Here is a 19,355-nt window from a genome sequence, read left to right as displayed (position 1 = left end):
ATTTCCCAGCAGAGATGCCAGAAATGAGGGATGGGATGGAGGCAACAGGGTGTAGGTTCCTTTCTGCGTGGTCCAAAGGGCTTGATCCTGTGCAACCTGGATCTTTGGATGTTGGTGACAGTGACAGCCACCTCTGCGGCCCCCAAAGTATCCACTGAGCTGGGATAGCCGTGTCAAGGAGGAGAGGGACACAAAACTGCAGAGATCCTGCCAGGGGAGGAGATGAGTGCTGACAGTTACCTGGGAACCCCGAGATACCAGAATCCCTAACTTAATCAGACAGATAACGGGAGCAGCTAGACATGAGGCAGGAGCAGGAACCACTGAACAATAGGAGCCAGCCCCCCCGGGCCCTCGTGCTGCGACTGAGATAATAAACTATATAAAAATCTGTCACTGTGCGATAAGTGATGAATTAGAATCAATTATATGTTTAAAATAATAGACCTCCCCACGGTGTTACTCTCCAGAACGGTGATGGCTCCTGCCTGGGCTTGGCAGTGCTGGTGGCACGTGGTGGCACTGTCACCACCGGGCCTGGGACACCTCGCGCAGGCGGCGCCGGGGAGCTCAGCGTGGTGGCAGCCGAAATCAAAAGTGACGGCTGAGATTTTGGTGTTTAATTTTGCATCTCCTCCTGGTCCCAGCAGAGCCACGTGTGGTGTGTGGATGCAGCCAGACGATGCCACGCCTGGTGCAGAGTTTTTCGATGTTCTCCTCATTATTTGGGCTATTCAGAGATTTACCATTTTTCCTGCATTATCAGCTGCTCCACTTGCGTGGCCTGGAGCAGCGATTTCGATTTCGAGCAGCTGAGTGCTGTTGTGCTACATAACACTGCTTGAGTGTGGTTTTCCTCTCCCTCAAATGCCAAATGCCGGGAGGAGAGACAAAGGTGTGAAAATGCAAGATTAACCCCGTGAATCAGCCATAAGTGATGCCTGTGTTCCTGAGGCAGGAGGCAGAGGATCCCGGCTGGATTGCCCTGTTAATGCACAGTGAATGTGAAGGTTGGCAAATGTTCCCAACACAGCTCTTGTGGGATGGTGGGATGGCTGTGCTTGTCCAGCCCAGTACTACATTTGGGTTGAAAGTAGAGCCATTGTCCAGAGAAGCTGTGGCTGCCCCATCCCTGGAAGTGTTCTAGGCCAGGGGTGATGGGACTTGGAGCAAGCTAGGATAGTGGAAAATGTCCCTGCCCATGGCAGGAGGTAGGATGAGCTTTAGGGTCCCTTCCACCCAAACCAATCTGGAATTCTGTGATATTTGGATTTCTGACCGTGCTTCTTCCAAAGGGGCTCAGGAGGAGCACTGGGACTGGCAGGAACATCCCACCTGGAGGTGCTGGGTGTGTCTGTGAGCTTGTCTGCTTGGGCGATAGACTAGATGACCTTGAAATATCCCTTCCAACTTAAGGTCAGACTTGATGATTTTGGATGTTGTTTCCAGCCTTAATGATTCTGTGACTCTGAACCATAATCCTGTGGTGATTTTGGTGAGGACCAGAGCTAAGTCCTCACTTTTCCTGCAGGAATTGCAACGCTGTGATGTGTCACAGATGTGCTGCAAAGGGTTTTAAGACACTGGGCTTAGTCTGTGCCTTCCTTCCTCAACACGTTTTCAAACCCAGTCTTTCCAAACAAACCCAGAACCCTGCTCAGGTGTTCTCAGGGGTTTGCAAAGTTCTATATTGCTCTAATTAATCTTGCGTTTTTCCCGCTGAGGGCAAAGGCTTTTTGTTGCCCTCCTCCATCCACATTCTGTTCCTTCGGCAAGCTGGGGAGTTTCCCAACTCCCTGTGCTGAGAGGAAGCAAAATATTCTCTGTCCATCAGAAGTTGGATTGGAAACCTGTGCGTGGGCTGGTTTGCTTTATTATTTTGTTAAATAGCACAACTTGCAGCCATAAAGCCCTGGAAGGCTGTGCTAAGCAGGGCTGCTGGGACCAGTGCTAATGGATTGAAGCGAGCGGCTCACCAGCCACAGGGGTGCCCTGGGATTTCCCTTTTGAATCTTATTTACATTCGGACTAACTATAGCTCCCAAGCTTGGCTATAAATAATTTCTGGGAAAGAGTTGTCTAATTAAACGTACAGCAGCAAAGAAAGTACTTTCAACCACAACACTGGTGTCCTAATGAACGTAATCACTGGATGGGGACAGCTTAGGAAACAGAACTTGACATCTCCCGGTGGAGGCAGAGAGATGGAGGGGGAAACCTACTTGGGGAGAATTCCCAATCAATATTTAATTGTGCAGCGTGTAATCTTCCTTAGTATTTTTAAAAATAAAATTAAAACCCCACAGAAACTGGAGAACCTTTAAAGCAGATTTGAGGAGGGAGAGTCTTTTAGTTTCTTATAGCTGTCTGGGGAGGGGCCAGCATCTAACTGGCCCCACAGGCATGCAGATTGTTCTGTGCTTGGCAAAATGGCCTGGATTCAGGCTTTGCCCCATCCATCAGTCTTCCTCCCATCCTGGGGCCTCAGTTTTGTTGTCTGTAAACAAGGAATACAGGAATTCCCTCAAACCTCACAGGTGTCCAGCTGTAGCTTGCATCTGGAATGCATTTTGAGAATGAGAAGTCATCTAATTATCTATAATAATGGATATCCATAAAATTTACAAGGGCATGGAGTGACAGGACGAAAGGAAATAATTTTAGGGTGATAGAGGTCAGGTTTAGATTGGGAAGAAAACATTATCAATGAGGGTGGTGAGGCCCTGGCACAGGTTTCCCAGAGAAGCTGTGGCTGTCCCATCCCTGGAAGTGTCCAAGGACACATTGGATAAGGCTTGGAGCAGCCTGGGACAGTGGAAGTTGTCCCCTACAGAGGGTTGGACTGGATGATTTTAAGTCCTTTCCAGCCCAAACCATTCCAGAAATCTATCTCAGCCCTCTGCCATGGTGCTGTGGGGGTAAAAACACAGCAAGGGCTGGTGGGTGTGGGATGGGCAGAGCTCTGTGCTGTGGGAGGATGGAGAGGTAAATCCAGGTGGAACCTGAGGAAGCAGAGAGGCTCCTGGGCAGGGCCTGATGCTCAGCTGGGAGGTTTTGTCTCCATGTGGGAGAAGGAAAGGTGTCGATGCCTGAGGAGAAGCTGCCCACTGACAGGATGGATCTGTGCTTAGCAAGATGTGTCCCCACCTCTGTGGAATGTCACAGCAGGTGCTGGTGAGCCACTGGGAAAATGGTTGGACTTGGCTGTCTTAGAGGGCTTTTCCAATATGAATGATTCTGGGAAAAGAGTGACACTATGAAATGAAGCAGGGAAGCTCTGGCTTGCACCTCTCAGTGTTTGTGCTGCTCACAGGACTGGGACACAGAACTGGGGGGCCACCAGCACAAATTCACACACCTGCAGCTGGAGCAGCGATGTGATTTGTGCTGCTGGGCCCGCAGTCCCCTCCAACGCGCGGGAACATTTGGGAATAACAGCCTGGAATGCATGTCCCTCTGGACTGTGTGGTGGTGGCCCTGGCAGGACGTGCAGCCCTGGGGTGCCGCTGTTCTCTGCCTGTCGCAGCTCAGGCAGCCCCGCCAGCCCTGCCGAGCTCCCGCTCCATCCCCCGGGAATTCACTCCGGCATCGCTGCGATTAATCTCATCGGCCACTGGATGTCAATGTTGCCTCATCCAATTACAAGTGGTAAAGCCGTGGATCTTCGGAAAGGGGGAGAAAACGCTGCTCAGAATATCGCAGGTTGGATGTTGTTTTCTTCATTGAAGTTGGTTATTGAACGCTCTAGAGCCACGTACCAAGGGGAGGAATCCGTCACTGCTCTTGTTTGGCTCAGCCAGGGTGGGATTTTATCCCATCTGCATAAAGACTAAACCTTGGTTTGGGATGAAAAGCCTCGGCAGAATGAAAAGCTGGATGAAAAAGATGTATCCCATTCCTTGAGGCACAGCTGAGGTATTGGTGGTTGGCACTGCACCCTTAGGTGGTGCTCACAGGACAGGGATGTGTTCCTTGGAGCTGGGTGCAAGGGAGCTTGGAGGATGTGTATTCAGAAATTCCAATTCTGGAAGGGGAGGATTCTCAGGAAGCAGATCTGGATTTAAACACTGCAGCTTGGCCTCCTCCCCATTATCCATCTTCGAGCCAGTCGTGGGGAAGCATCCGTATCCTGCCAAGATTCATGATCAAGAACGCCTCTCCCCCACCTCCTTCCTGCTTTCCACAAATATTTTAAAGCCAAACCCTGGGCTGAGAAACAAGTGCCTGTCTGCACACCCAGATGGGACATCTGTGGTGAGAGCGAGATTCCTTGGGAAGTGGAAGCCCTGAGTTGGAATGGGGAACTGTAGGCATGGCCTTGTGGGTTGAGATGCACTTCAATCGTATCCTGTGGTGTGAAACCACTCAATATGGATCTTCCCATAAATAGAACCTGGAAATGCAGAAGCTCTGGGTGTGTCCTTTGCTTGGATAGAACATCCCTGGCAACAGGATCAGTAGAGATCTCCCTGCCCTCCCTCACACCTCTGCAGCAATTCAAGTCAGGACATTGCTCCCCAGAGCTGCCAGCCCACTGCCTTACTTTCCTAGCTGCAAAATAGAAGGAAAATGGATTTGTGTTTTCCATCCCTTTGGAAATATCACCCCCCCCCCCCCCCCCCCCCCTTTAACGTGGAGTTCATTTGAGCCTGTTAATATCTCAAGTTTAATGATAAGTCTAACAGAATTCATTTATAAGATAAATAAGATGTTATTAGTACATTAGTAGCAAAAAATGTGCAAGGACACTGCTAATCTAAGGTGAAAATGCCTTCCTGCGTGAAATTTAATTAGCAGATTGTGTTCTATTAGTGACTTTTATGGAGATTTCATGAAAATGAATACAAATATGATCTAGGAAGCCTCTCCTGCGAAATGAGAGCCTCACTAACCTACCCTCCCTCTCCCCACCAGGAAAACTTGGATGTGTGTCTATTCCTTTTCCAAAGGGAACTGTATGGAGGCAGAAAGGCAGCCCGTGGCCACCTTGCAGTGTGGTGACATGGTTGAAGAGTGTTACAGAAGCTGAGTGTGCTCACAGTGAGAGAAACAGGCTGAGGGACTCAGAAACACCCCAGCTTTCCCCTCTGCCTGAGCAAGCAGCTGGTCAGAGCTGTTTTCTATGAAAAAAAGCAAAACAAAACAAAACAAAAAACCAGCAATGGTTATGGAGCTCTTCTTCGTGCTCAGAATTCTCTCCCTAGCCAGATGTCCTTCAGCAGGCAGCAGTGGTGACAGAGGATGCCAGGTCCTGCCCAGGGTCCATTGTGGGGACGTGGTGTCACAATGCCATGTGCTGGCGTCCCTGCACGTCCTGCAGGCCTGCTGGCATGGGGGAGCTGCAGGGAATGGAGCCCATCCAAAAACATCATACATATTTTAAAGACTTATGGTCCCCCAGCAAGCCCGAGGGGGTTGTGCAGCTGTCACTGCCAGGCCGGGCTGGAGTCACACGCTGCAGAGATGTGCTGGTGTCCCTTTCCTTGTGTCTCATCTTGCAAAGCCAGCACAGCAGGGACTCTGTGAAGGAGCCATAGAGGTGACACGGAGGCACCTTCCTTGGTTTTGTGCTGAACACCAGCACTTGGGGTGTATCTGGAGCTGGAAAACGTTCCCATGCTGTGGTTTTAGGAGTTTATAGATGACTTGGAAAGGAAAAGCATCTTGGCTTCAGCAACAAGGAAAGAAATAAATAGAAGTCTTCTCTGTTCTCAGGCTTTCCTGGGAAGACTGACTTGCATACCCTGCTTTGGGAAGAATTGTCACTGGCATCACCTCCTCCACCCGATCTGGGACCTTCAAGTTCCAGTCCCTGTGTGTGACCAAGAGAAATACCATGAAGTTCCAGGATGGTTTGGGTTGGAAGGGACCTTACAGTTGATAAGGTGGTGTTGGGTCATAGGACGGCTTGATGATCACAAAGGTCTTTTCCAACCTAGTTAATTCTGCGATTTGGTGTTTTTGTAAAAACCATCCCATTCCACCCCTTGCCATGGGCAGGGACACCTTCCACTAGACCAGGTTGCTTGAAGCCCTGTCCAGCTTGGCCTTGGACACTTACAGGGATGGGGCAGTCACAGCAATTCCTCAGTGATGCTGTGCTGGCTCCTTGCTCTTGGGGTAAAACCCAGGCTGAGGTTCTACCTCATTCAGAATCTTGGCAAAACTGCCATGGGCACAGGAGTGGCCAGGAGGGTCAGAGAAAGCGTCATGGGCTGTCCATATGATCTGTGTTTGAAAGGACTTGGGAAGGTGTTGGAGCTTCAGAGGAGCAGAGAGAGTCCTTGTGCCCTGAGAAGTAGCACAGGAGAGTGACCTCCTCTTAGCACACCTGTCCCACCACTAGTGTTCATGCAGAATGACTCTGAGGGCCCAGCCAGGGTTTAGAAGCCTGGGAGAGGCCTTGAGTTACTGTAGGAGGCATCTGGTGGTGGTTCCAAAGCTCATTCCCTGCCATCTGTGGGTGCAGGATCCAGCTCTTGCCGATTCCTTTTCTGAACAGTGAAGCAAATGCATGGGGAATCATTATTCATGCAGATGATCCTCACAATTCAATAGAGGTAATTAGGAGAATGATGGAGGAAATTAGCTCTTTCTGCGGGTTTATTAATATTAATAAAATGATTCCACGGTTAAAAATAATAATAATAATATTCATGAAATAAATACATAGCTGCAGAAGAGCTCTGCCCAGCTACTAAACACCAGGCTGCTCCAGGCAGGAATCAACAAGCAGCTGGAATCAGTCTGCTGGTTTTTTGCCCCCTCTAAAGATGGAACCATAGAAGTCAGAATCAATTGAGGCATATTTGGGGTCATTTCTTGTTTCTCGCGTTTATCTTCCACGTTAGGGAGAAGAGCTGAAGCTCAGAAGATCTTCAAGGCTTTGGAAAATCAAGTGGCTTGTCTTTAACATGCCAATGCTTTTAAAAACAGGATGTTTTCTGAGACCTGCCTCTGATTCCTGTTGTTCTCTTGCTTCTCCACCTGCTGTGTACTGGTCCTAGCAGGAAAAGCATTCTCACATCTCCACTTGTCATAGAGCTGGTGCAATGTGGCTGTGGGTACCCATTTCCAGATTGCTCCCTCTGTTGTGTTTCCCATTCCCATTCATGTTGATCCCAGCAGAAGACCACAGATCTCTGCCCCCCATGTGCTGTGTACCTTCAGGAATATTTTCCAGCTCCCTGTGCTGCTGGTATGCCAGATGTGCCACAGGATTTGGAGGAGGTTATTTGCACAGGGTGAGGAGATTAACAAATTAAAGACAGCGTAGAATGCTATTAATGAAAATACACGACAAATGTATTTAAACATGTAAAAATTTAATTAGAATTTTTATTATTGAAATCTTGCTACAAGTGCTTTCTGAAACCCTCTTCTTTCTGTGGAGATCAAGGCTGCTTCATTTTCTTGCATGCTAAAGGAGGACTTGGGTAAAGAAGAGAATAATTGTATCAAATGTCTTCTGAAGAAGGCAACAGGACTTTTCCTTTGGATGCTGGGTGTGGGATGAGGCCTGGCTGAACCCATGGGAATGTCTAGGCTTGGTTCTTCTACAAAGGCATTAATGGGGTTTTGAAGGATCAAAACACTTCATGGGCTGGGAGGAACATCTGGGGAGCTTCAGTGCCACACTGAGAATGTTGCTGAACTCTGAGGATGGCAGCAGACTGTCAGGAAGGACAGGAAAAATCCCAGCTGGGCTGATGGACTTGTGGCTCCTCTTTGCATGGTAGATGTGCCAACCCAAAAAACTTACAGGGGGAGCAAAGAGAGGGAGCTCAGAGCCCCATGGAGCTCCCAGGCTGTGTTGTCCCTGCTCTTTCCTCCTCGGAACACCTCTGATCTCCCTGCTCAGAACACTGGGGAGCAGCTCTGCTTGTTTTCACTCCACAGGGAGCTGGGAATATGCCAGGAGCAGCTCTCCTGGATGACCCCATTGTGCTGGTGCTCCTGAGCTGGAGATGTCAGTCTGGTGGGTGGTGCCAATTCCCAGAGCCTTCTCCCGCTGTCTTTATTAAATGGGAAAAGATCAGAGCAGTTGAACCCTTTGCTTTAATGAGAGATTGCATTATATTAAATGGTAATTGCAGAAAAATCAGTTTCTATAACTAAAAGGAGACCTCGCAACCAGGCATGGAGGCTTTATGCAACTCCAAAGATCTCCATCTTCAGCATCTCAGTGCTGGGGATCTTCATGTTCTCTGAGTTTCTGGGTTGCCTGTGGTCAGTAAGAGCCAGGATGGGGACTAGGATGGGATTCCCCATCCCATCCACACAGGAGCCATGCCCAGGGCTGTATGTCCTGCACTCCAATGGCAGAGCTAGTGAGGGGAGGCAATTATTTCCATTCCAGAGGAAAGTGCAGGGCTAGCAGTTTTAAAGACAGTGGGGGTTGGGGGGAAGCAACCCTATCTCCCAACTTGTAAATTAAGCAGATCTGGTTGGGAACTGTCACTGCAGGAGAAGAAATATGAAACCTCTGGGGTCATGTATGCAGAGTAATTTTTTCTGACTGTAACTCTACTTAAAAGTAAGGATATGATGGAAATGCTTAGAGCATTTTAAATGGACCCAGCAGAGATCTGCTTCATCTCCAGTGAAGTCTATGCAGACTTTATTGGGTGTTGGCTTACTCTAAACTTGCTAACACCAGAGTTTAGTGCGTGACTGAGAAGTAAATTGACTCCTTCTCCTTATTAACTGAAATACTCTCAGATGAAGGAGAAAGAACAGTCTTATTTGAATATTTTAGTGGGATTGAATGCATGAGAGCAAGGAGGTCAGTAATGTTGAGGTGAGGCACTGGGGTGCTTGCTCCCCACCTTGGGAAAGGGCTCTTCACAGAGGACTTGAGGATGGACCAGGTCTCCAAGTGATGGAAACCTCCCAGGGTGAAGCTGACCCTGAAAAGCACCAAGGATGTCTGTGTGCTTGTCAGGCTCACTGGATGTGTGAGGGAATGCACAACATGGCTTATTTTAAGGAGTGTAAAAAACCCTTCCACAAAAGCTTAAAAAGTGATCCAACATGAGCCTCCCTTGGGAGTCGGTGAAGGCACTTCCAGTCCCAGTTCTTCTCCCAAGGTTTTCCCTCTCTCTGAAGTGGCTGAGCAAGGCCAGCCTGGTGCAACCTGTCAGAGAAGCCCTTTGAAAGGAACTGTGACCCTGAAGCTGTCCATGTGTGTTGGATTCTGGGACATGCTCCATTCAGGGAGTTCATTTACGGGAAAGAGCAGGAGAGATGCATCATTACCTCTTCCTGGTATGCAAGGCTGGGGAAGGGAGGGGTTTTCCTCCCAATTCTGAATTTGAATTCCCAATTCCAAAGACCCCACTTGGCTCTGCTCTGCTCCAGCACCATCAGTGAGACATTTGAAGGCTGCTGCATGTTGGTTTCTGGCAGGTGGAAAAATGAGTGTGCCAAGGCAGAGGCAGGAGGATCCCAAGAGGATGGTGAGCAGAGTGATGGGTGCTTTGCTCCTTGGTACATCCTTTGTGAAGTTTATGGAGCTATTTGGGACACAAGAGTGTCCCAAAGTGTGTCGTTGCAAGGTGCAAACAGGAAGAATTTGGGGCTCACCTCAGAGCAATGAGATCCCACCTGCCTTGGCCATTCTCCGGGGGGCCAGGATGGCTGAACCAGGCACACCATTCCCAGCAGCAAATGCAGTTCCTTGGGTTTGATTGGAAGGATGCAGACAGGTCAGGTGTGCTCCATCATGAAGCGGCTCAGTGGAGAGCCAGCCTGGTGAGGTGACCTCAGGACAGCCTCCTCCTGCTCTGGGGTCAGGTACCCCATTTCAGGGAAGGCTTTTAAGCACCCAGATTGCAGGAGGGAGATACAGGGAATCTGTTGCTTTTCTGCTTACTTAGGAGCATAAGAAATGCTCCAGAATATCACCCCATATGGAATTAATAAAGCTGGGTTTGCTGGCTGATTGAAGACTGGGCAGCTGTGAGAGCATTCCTGTAGGTATCCATGGAATGTAGCCTCTAGATGTCCAGGACTGAGGTGTGATAGGAGAAAATCTGGATGGAGAGGAGAGTGACAGCCAGCCCAGCTTTTCCTTCTCCTCCCCCATCTCCCTTCCTGCCTCCACTGTATTTCCGTGGCGTGAGATTTTTCACCCCATGAATTGGAAACAATATCTTGGAGCAGCTTTGGAGCCATTTGTTTTCCTTTTAATTGGCTAGTGGGGAGAAAATAACGAAGGGAAGTCATGCAGGGGAAGTTCTCATCGGTGCCATTTTTGGCAACAGAGTCACAACATCCTAAATTTATTTATTTAATTGCATTATTAAAAGTATAAATAAAAATAAATCCAGGAAAGCGGCCGGATCTATGCTTTGCATCTCTAAAATAGAACCATAAATGCCACAGAGCACTGGGGGAATGATTTATTAGCCTGTTATCATGAGTGACTGGGACGCTTTCGATGGAGTCCTTGCTAATTTCTAACAGCTGCATTAAATCACAGATGCTATCAGCTATTATAAAATAATCACCCAGCGCTCTGCAAACCAGCACGAGCCCAGGGTCAGTGCTGGAGCCCTGGATTTGTTTCACATCTCAGCCCCTCCGTTTCCTGCGAGGGTGGGAAATAAATAGGGCTTGTAGCGGCCTCATTTTATCATCCAGGAGATGACAATAAATAAAAACCTCTATAAAACTTTTTTTTCTAAAAGGAGTTTCGACCAGAATGTGCAATGAGAGGAAACCTGATTTTGTGCTGTGTGATGTCAGGACTCCTGGGTCCTATTTCTAGTTCAGAAAGGGAGCTGAGTTTGCTGATTTATGGGGCAGAGGGAGGATTTCAGGTGTTTGGCTGCAGACAGGGCTGGAAAGAAGGGAGCAGGTCTTGTGGCAGTAAGAAACGTCTGTCAGCCCCTCTGCCTTCGCTGCTTGCTGCTCTTTCAGACAAGTCACTTAAATTTCCCTGCAGCTCGACTGCCTTCCTCTCGTTTGACAAATAACGTGTGTGTTTATGTGCCTGGGCTCCGGAGGGGGTTAATACTTGGCCTGGAAATCTCTTTAGAAGTGCCAATTTGTAGCGACAGAGAAACAACAATGAATAGAAGAGCCTGTGAGGACCAGAAGAAGCAAGCGAGCGGCTGCTTATCAGGATGGTGGCTCACACAGCCAGCTGCAATAGCAGGGGTAGTTGTAAAAGGTGAAGGAGATGGGAAGAAAAAGAAAAAAAGGCCCACAAATAAATAAAAATAAAGTGGTTAGGAAGAAAATGCCGCCCATCTGCAAGACTCGTATTTTTCTTGATGGTTTTGCTTTATGTTAGAACAGCTGCTTAAGACGACAAATGCCAGCTTTAATAACGAGGAGCGGGAGGAGATGCAGGGATGGAGCTGTCCTGCTCATCCTGCTCTCCCATGCTCTTCCCTGGGGGTGAACAGCCCAGGGCAGGCTCACCCTGCTGCCCTGCACCACCTTGCCCAGCTTGGGAAGATCGATATGGACCCAGTGCCTGGTGTTTTGGGAACAGTTGTGATTTTGAAGTGCTGTGTCCTTGTTTGAGTTGGTGGGGTTAAAGGGGTTTTAAGGAAGGAGACTCAGGGTTGGTTGTTTGTGGAACAGCAGCTCCTGGTGACACCCTAGGCTGCTCCAAGCCGTGTGTCCACGGAGAAAAATGCTTTGGAGGGACCTGGGGCTTCCAGGATAGCTTTGGGCAGCTCTCTTCTTTCCCCAAAGGTATTTGGGTTCCTTTGTCTTTTCCTACCTTGTCATTCTCTCTGCAAAATAGGATAGTGGCTTTGCAGCTTGCAGGTTGTTTCCTTCCTGTGGTATCGGGAATTGTCGGGTTGTCAGCAGCCTGGAGATAGCAGGGATTGCTGACAGCCAGCAGAACTCAGTCAGAGCTGTGCACAGAAACCTTGCTCAGCCTTTGAAACTGCAGTCAAACCCTCCCCAAGGTTACTCTTCCTCATAAAACCTGCTTAGTTTTGTTTGCTGCAAACCTCAATTTTAATCCCAGCATCCAGGTAGAGCTGGGTTTTGAAGAGAATTGGGTTGGAGTCAGAAGTGAATGGCTGAGGCCACGCTGACTGGAACAGATGAATTAAAGCTGACCTAGGAAGATGGAGATGTTCCCATCCACACCCCGGCTGTGCCACTTGCATATTTATCTCATTGTGCCTGATACCACTGGGAATAAATCAGCAGTGAGACATGCAGGGAGCAGCTCTGCTGCCTCTGAGAGTAGAGACCTGCACCAGCATTTACCCACAGCTCCCATCAAACTCCAATGGAAGTTTTCCAAAGCCTGCAGGAACCAAGAGCCTTCCCTCACCTAATGGTTTTCTCCCCCTCACTTCAGCCCTTAGAAGCAGGAATTTCAAAGGTGAAAATATCACCTGCACTGGCCACAGAGGGGAAGACTGAAAATACTGAGAATTTTTATTTCTCCTGAGACCTGCAGCACAAGCAGCTTGGGTAGTTCAGACAGGCTGAGAACAAGTGTTCAAACCTTTACCTGCATAACAGAATTGCCAAACTTGCCCGGCAGCGCCTGGAGATGAGGAGGGAGTGGAGGGATGAGGAGTGGGAACAAGGCGATTTCCTCCCCAGTTCTGCAGAGATCCCACACAGCTCCCTGCAGCTCCCAGCCCTCCTGCCTCTGCCCCTTCCAGCACCAGCACAGGCAGGATTTGAGAGCTCCCAGGAACTGCCCCAGCAGTGAGGTGTTCTGGAGGCTGGTTTGTGTTGGTTGGTTTGAGAGAGGGGTTGTGTGTGTAGGTGTGAAAATTCCAGAATTGTTTGGGTTGGAAGAGACTCCCAAGATAATACAGTCCCATCCCCTTTCACTATCCCTGGCTGCTCCAAGCCCTGTCCAACCTGGCCTGGAGCATTTCCTGGGATGGGGCAACCACAACTTCTGTGGGCAGCATTAAACATGAGTGGCAGGGCAGGGCTGCCCTGGGTGGTGGTGAGAGCCACGGAGACATTTGGGATTGTCTTGCCCAAGCTGAGAGGACCATGTTGGAGGGGATGAGGGTGGGCAGAGGAACACAAGTGCTGCACTTCAGTGCTGCGGGGCACAAGCCGTTCCTTCAGGGGAATACAAGTCTTCAAGGCACTGTTCATTTCTCTGGAATCAGTCTGGCATGTTTCTATCTTCCCTCTCTCTTTATTTTGAAATCTTGCTGGTTTGGCTGCTCTGCTGATATAAAAGGTTTGGTTTGGGCAGGCAAATCCTGCTGCCCTGAGTTTGAGCGGGGCTCCAGGGTGTGCAGTCCCTCACATGTGCACCACACAGGGAAGGATTTGCTGGAGGGACACCTGGTCCTGCTGCCCCCGACCACAAGGGTTGGTGGTGCCAGCCCAGTCAGCTCCAAGAGCAGAGAGGCTCTGGTGCCATCCAGGTGTGAAAAAGAGCCGCACACACCAAGGAGGATGGGAAGATAGGATTTTGGATTTTCCTTTCTCTCACCTGTGCTGGGGATGCCGTTTGGAGCCTCCCAGGACAGCCCAGAGCATGATGTTTCCCTCTTCCAGCATGGAGTGTAGGTGGCACAGCTGCTCTCTGATCATTTCTGCATCTCTGTATTTTGTAAATAAGCCCCGAGGCTACGCAATGGCTTCATGTTTAGAAACAGGATAAACAGGGAGATGTGATATCTATTTATTTGTTCTTTTATTGGTTCAGTGCAGAGCTCACAAAACACTTTGTGAGCATCTATGAAATGAGCCTTGTAATGTTCCCAGGAGAGGGGAGAAGCATTCCCGCTCCACTTGGCGGCTGGGGGAAGCTGAGGGCTCCAAAACCCTCCCTGTGTATCCGTGGCCAGGGTGAGACTGTGGTGGATGCAGGGGTGGATCTCATCCTGCTTTTCATTTCCAGTCTGTAATGGCTGGTAGGATTCAAATGCATATTTCATGCCTAGGCTCAGCACCTGTGGTCCTGATCCCCTTTTCTGGTGTTTCTCCTATTCCTGGACTAATTTGGGAATGGGATTGTGCTTCCACACTTTATCCCAAGCACTGGTCTTCAGGTACTAATGATGGGAAAACCTGTCTAACACAGGCTGCCCAGAGCAGCTGTGGCTGCCCCTGGATCCCTGGAAGTGTTCAAGGCCAGGCTGGACAGGGCTTTGAGCACGCTGGGATAGGGGAAGGAGTCCCTGCACTTGGCAGGGGTGGGACTGGATGCTCTTTAAGGTCCCTTATGGAGATGCAGCATCCAGATCTTCTCTGGAAAAAACAAACAAACAAACAAACAAACAAACAAAAAAACCCGTGCCTCTCACTTTCACAAGGAGGAATTTCTTCCTAATATCTGATTTAAACCTGCCCTCTGTCAGGCCAAAGTCATTCCCCCTCACCCTGTCTCTGTCTGCTTCCCAGGGATGTGTGGAATTTGGGACAGGGCTCCTGGAAGCATCTCTTTGGCAGAGACCGTGCATTGTGATGGGGTTTTTGTTGTGCTGTTTGGTTTGGTTTTATTTTTTCTACCAAGACAACGTCCTTGGTGAAGCAGCCTGAACTTTGGCTGTTTTGATATGGAAATGTTTTGGCAATGAAGCAAAATGTCACATGTCTGTAATGGTCCTCCCATCCCTTCCCTCTAGAGCTGGGTTTTCAGGGAAAGGGACTGCACAGGAGCTGAAAATTTGCCCAAATGCACTAAATACCATCAGAAATGGCAACAACAAAAAAAATCTTGGCATCGCGAAGAAAATCTTAACATTTTGCTTTCATTAGAAAAAAAATTAAAAACCTAAACTATCCTGGATGGTGGTAAGAAATGCTGCAGGAAAATTAAATCCATGTTTTTCAAGCTTTTAGGGTGATGTTGTGACGGCTCTGCTGCCCCTGGGTGTTCCAGCCCCTCCGAGCTTTGCTTGAGCAGCACCGGGTGTTCTCAGAACTGGTGTTTTTTATTCCTTTCGTATTTGGGGTAAGGAGGAGGCTGCTTTAACTGCTCCAGGTGGGTGTCTGTGGAGCTGCCTCCGTTTTGGATTTCACTTGTCAGGTTTACACATGCTTTAAACGTGCCATATGCCAGGGTTCAGCCGGGGATTGTTGCTGAGCATTAAGTGTAGAGTAATCCCATTAAAATCCCCAGGGATCCCCGTGCTGTGGGACCACGACCTGCCTTCCCACGCTGTCATCCTGGCTCCAGGCTGGGTTTGCGTAGCCCTGGGGGGATTTTATGGAAGAGGGAAGGATTTGTGTGTGCATTTAGGGCACAAGGATGGTATTGGAGGGGCTACCTGGGCACTGACTGTTCAACCAGCCCTAAGCCAGGTGTAAGTGAGGATCGTGAGCCTCCAGTCTGGATTTTCTGCCCTTGGAACTCAAGCACCACGATCAATGTGAAGAACAAGTCACATTTTTTTCCCACAATTACCTCAGCAGGTTCTTTTTTTCTTTCTTTTGCTAAATTCATGCAATAAAACGCATTAAATGTAACAGCACGGAAAATAAAAGTTCCGTTTGCAGAGAGAGCCTGATTTAGTGTGAAGATAAAACAAGATAAAACAACTGGAAAATTAAGTGGGATAAATAAAGTCTGCTGGGAAGAGGCCGGGTTGAGAGAGGGGGAGATGTGTGTGTGTGGCAGTGGCCTGGCAGTGGTCAGTGCAGCTGTGAATCCCATTCCTAAGGTTTTCCACCTGGGAAAAGGGTGATACTTTGCTTTGTACCCCCTCCCACAAACTGGTGGGTGCTCAGTTTTGTCCTAGGACAGTGAGAAGTGATTCTCCCTGCATGGGGATGGGGTATATTCTTCCTGCCTGTGCTTGTGCCATCTCTTTCGGGTGAAGAAATGAGAATATTCGGCAGCAAATGGGAAAAGCATGAAGCAGGGCGGTGGGGTGTGGGGGAAGAGGTGTTGGGATGGATTGCCAAATATGCCAGGGAAAAATTAGCAGCTGCAAGTGTGCAAGAGAAAGGTGGAGAAGAGAAGGGATAGGGACAGATGGAGAGAAGGAGGGAGAGAAAGAGGAGGTGGGAGGAAAGGGAGGAGGGGATAATAGTGTGGAAAGAAATTAGTTAAAAATCTTATAGCCCCGAGCCCAGACACCATCTGGATGGTGCAGGGTACTGAGACACAGCTCCACATTCACCATGGAGGTGTCACAGATGTCTTGCCCAGGTTGGGTGGCCGAGATGCTCAGGATTAGAAATTCCTTATGCCCCAGGAGAGAGATCACTTAAAAGAGCCCAGTTTTGGGAAAAAGTGCCAGTGGCTGTCTGCCAGCTGAGGACCAGAGGGGAGCTGTAGTCATAAAAAAAGCTTGTCTGGGGTTTCCAGAGGGAGAGCCGGAGAACTTCCACTTCCACCAGTGCTGGAGGGCAAATCCCTGGGAGCAAAGATTACTCTTTGATTAAACAAGCACAAGGCCTCCAAGGACTGCTCTTCCCTACAGCTCTGCCGTGTTTTTGCTTTCCTGGGTGCAGCATTAATCTCTTCTGTTTTGAACAAGGCTGAACAGCTGAGAGACAGCAAAGAAGAAAAGAGATCTCAGAGAAAGGGAAAAAATAGGAAAAAAAATGTTCCTTGCCATTATCTTTGCCTAAAGATTTAATTTTCTTTGCCTGCTGAGGACTGTGACAAGCACATGGTTTGTTGTGCCCACTGAGAGAAAAGCTGCTGTCCTAGGGTGAAGCCCATCTTGGTGGTACAGCTGTGTCCATGTTACCAGCATTCCCCTACCCAGGCAGGTTTAAAAGGAGTGAGAAATGGTCCTTGGATCTCTTTTGGAACAGGCAGTGTCCCAAAGGAGGAGGTGGCACTTGCTGGTCAAGTGTGCAGTGTCCCAGTGGTGCTGCAGTCACTCCGTCCCTCACTGCGCTGATCCCAAGGGAGCTGGATTCGCTCCCTGCTGCACAGTGAGCATTTCAGTGTGCCCTGAGCTATGTGGAGAAAGGGGAAATAACCTGGGAGCAGGAATGAGGCTGGGGAATAATACCCAGGGTGGCCATCCATAGGTCCCAATGGCTGCAGGCTGCTTCCCAGTATGATTCTGGAGCTGCACTGTGGCTGAGCTGCCTCACGGCACCCAGGCTCTGGTCCCTCACTAATTACTTCCAGGCCTGTACTCCTGACATTTGCAAGCTCCTGATTAGAGCAACGAGGGAGAAATCTCGGAGGGAGAGGGAGGCTAAACTGAACCACTAATAAAAGCCAAGATTGACAATCGGCTGGGAGGTGAGAGCTGGGGAGGTGCAGGGACTCGTCCTTGCCGGCTCAGTTTCTTTCTGAGCCTCTGGGATGATGAGAGAAGGTCAGGGCTTGTTAACGTCACCGTGAGGAGCAGGATCCGCCACTGCCATATGCCTGGTGCCCCCAGGGCCTGTGCCAGCCTTGAGTCCCTCTCAGTGAGGTGATATTTTTAGCCATGGACCTGAGCTGAAGCCACCCTGTACAACCTCAGCTCTGCAACTGTCTCGGTGCATGAGTGCCTCTGCCTGTGTGCTGACTTTGTGCTTCATGCAAATTTCGCAGCCTCCTGGATTTCAAGGTGGTTTATATTTTTTTCACCTTGCCCTTTTCTCTCCCATATCCCATCTAGCTCTCCTCATTTGATGGCAGTGTAGTCACTGGGGAGGTACCGTTAACCCCAGCAGGGGGACTGGGACGTATTTGTGATGGGTTGGCCCAGAATACCAAACCAGGAGAGGCTGCTCTGGCTGCCTACAGCACTGTTGGGTGCCCAAAGCGGCCTCTGGGATGAGCTTGGTTGAGCCATTGGTCTCCTGCAGTCTCCTGCACAGCCATTCCAGGCTGTTGGGTCCTTATCCAGTTACATAAATATGGACCACATTAATTTTCCAGTCCTCTCTCTCTCCCCTCCCTGATGCTCTATATCCTCTTACCTGTCTGTAGCAGCCAGTTTAATTCTCTGTCTGTCCATTTATTCCCTACCTTTGCATCTGTTCATGGATCCACGTCTCTCCAGCCTCTTCAGAGTCTCTTTGTGAGGCAAACAGGCTTTTTCCCCCTATACATCTTCCCTTTCCTGGTTTGCTCTGGCTCTGGCAGTCTTTGTGCTACACACACTCTACATCTATAGCTTCTATCCCAGAGGGGTAAACACCATTTCACCCAGCAGAGCTTGTGGTCCCTGCAGCATCTCTGTCCCCTGGAGCTAATCCTGCTGCTGGGTGAGGCTCACCAGTGCCTGTGGTCTCACTGCTGGGGGCTGCCTTGGGTTTGTGCTGGCTCCTGCTGCTCCCTCCCTTCCAGTAGACACAGCTCCTCTGTGCCAGAGTGGAGCAGCTCAGGAAGGAGATGGAGTGTCTGTCCTGTCCCATCCTCCCCCCACCCCAAAGAATCCCTGGAATGGAAGCAGACAACCTGCACGTTCGGGGTTAAGCCAACTTTTCAGCAGCTGAAGAGCTGTCTGACGGAAAACTCAGCCCTGCTTTTCTCCGTGCTCTCCTGGGCTCCCAGGCTGTCCTATTTATCCAAGCTGCAGCATCCCTCTGGTGCTGGAGCTGGTGCTGGGCACCAACACACATCACTGCAGTGCCAGCCTGTGGCTAGTGGGTGGTCACTGAGTCCCACTGCCACCTACAAAGGTGCTCTGCTGAAAATTGGGCTTGGGGTCACTGAAAACCCCTTGCGAAACCTCTTTATCAGTTCTAACAGCTGTGTTTGGATCTCAGGATGAGGTTGGGATCCTGAATTAGTTAAAACTCGGGTTTTTTATGGTTATTTTTCCCCTGGAAAGGGCAAGCTCCCTGGAATACATCAGTAGAGGAGGCAGATGTCCTTTGGAGGAAGGCACCCAGCCAAGGTCCAGCCTGGTCTGGGTGTGAGGAACACCGGCAGCGTGGGGTTAGTTTTCTTCTGTGGGCACTCACAGGTGTGTCTGGATGGTCACCAAGGTCTTGGTGCCTTCAGTTGCTCTTTGAGGAGATAAATGGTCGTCTGTTGGTATCTCCGCAGGAGGAAATTTTTTGAAATTTATTGTTGATGTGGCAGGGTACAAAACCCTTGGGCTTCCTAATTCAGGGATCTCAGTGTCAGAGAGTAGAGACAGGACAGGAGATGCTCTGTCTGATGTCTTACACCATCCCATGGGGCAAGGACGTGGGGACTTTCTCACAGGGAGAGAGCAGTGGAGCCAGTCCCCCACAGGGATACGCATCAACAGGTGGAGGCAGGGAAAGATGCTGGGTTGGGCGAGGGTTTGGGCAACCCGCTGCTCTTGAGGGCAAGCTCGGGGGTGCGTGGTGCGAGAAAAGCCCCCTCTGCAGCAGAGCTGAAGCGAGTGAAGTGTTGGGGGGGGGGTCCCTCGGCTGGGGGCAGCCCCGGTCTCTGTGCGGGAGCGCGGCGCGGCGGGGGTTAATGTGCGTGTCCTCCTGCGCATCCCGCCCCGCTGCCGCCC

General features: G+C 49.8%; 1 protein-coding gene across 1 annotated transcript in view; it reads left to right on the top strand.

The window, feature by feature from the left end:
* The window catches only part of LOC134053541 (opioid-binding protein/cell adhesion molecule homolog), a 289,210-nt gene that overhangs the window by 165,683 nt on the left and 104,172 nt on the right, over positions 1-19,355 (top strand). The window lies entirely within an intron of this gene.

The sequence above is a fragment of the Cinclus cinclus genome, chromosome 25, assembly GCF_963662255.1.
Source record: "Cinclus cinclus chromosome 25, bCinCin1.1, whole genome shotgun sequence".
NCBI classification, from domain to species: domain Eukaryota; kingdom Metazoa; phylum Chordata; class Aves; order Passeriformes; family Cinclidae; genus Cinclus; species Cinclus cinclus.
This window is presented reverse-complemented; position numbering and strand designations above follow the sequence as displayed.